We start from the raw sequence: 573 nt of genomic DNA on the forward strand, positions 1-573 counted from the left end.
CCCAGACCCGGTGGCTTAAACTCACACCGGGCGCGTGTGCGTGCGTGCCCAAGATCCCGAGAGGAGAATGGAGGAGAAGGGACTGCGGCGTGGCCATCCCCCCTGGGGGGTGATTTCTCACTTTCTGTCTCATTGTCTCTCTCTCTCTGGTGAGCGTATGCGCCCTAAAACCTCTCAAAAAAAAAAATAATAATAACCTATTGGGATCAGCAGGTGGAGTGGTAGTTAAGGCACTGGATTTCCCACATGGCCGACGGCAGTTTGAATCCTGGACCTGCGTGCCATGCTTTCTCACTTTCTCTGTCTCTCTTTCTGGTGAGTGCATGTGCTTAGAGCAAATTTTTTAAAAAAGGGACCAGCAGGTGGCATAATGGTTACCTTGCTGGATTCCTACATGGCCTGGAACCTTGAAGCTCACACTGGGCACATATGTGTGCGTGCCCAAAATTCAGAGAGGAAAGTGGAGAAGGGATTGAGGTGTGATCATCCCCCCACTTGGGTAGCAAAAATCTCTCTTGAAAAAAAACTTAAAAAAAAAAAAATATATATATATATATACGGGGGCCAGCAGGT

General features: G+C 48.3%; 1 protein-coding gene across 1 annotated transcript in view; it reads right to left on the bottom strand.

The window, feature by feature from the left end:
• SLC25A42 (solute carrier family 25 member 42) overlaps positions 1-573 on the bottom strand; it is a 22090-nt gene that overhangs the window by 10113 nt on the left and 11404 nt on the right.

Source organism: Tupaia chinensis, unplaced genomic scaffold (assembly GCF_000334495.1).
Source record: "Tupaia chinensis unplaced genomic scaffold, TupChi_1.0 Scaffold000201_1, whole genome shotgun sequence".
Taxonomy (NCBI): domain Eukaryota; kingdom Metazoa; phylum Chordata; class Mammalia; order Scandentia; family Tupaiidae; genus Tupaia; species Tupaia belangeri.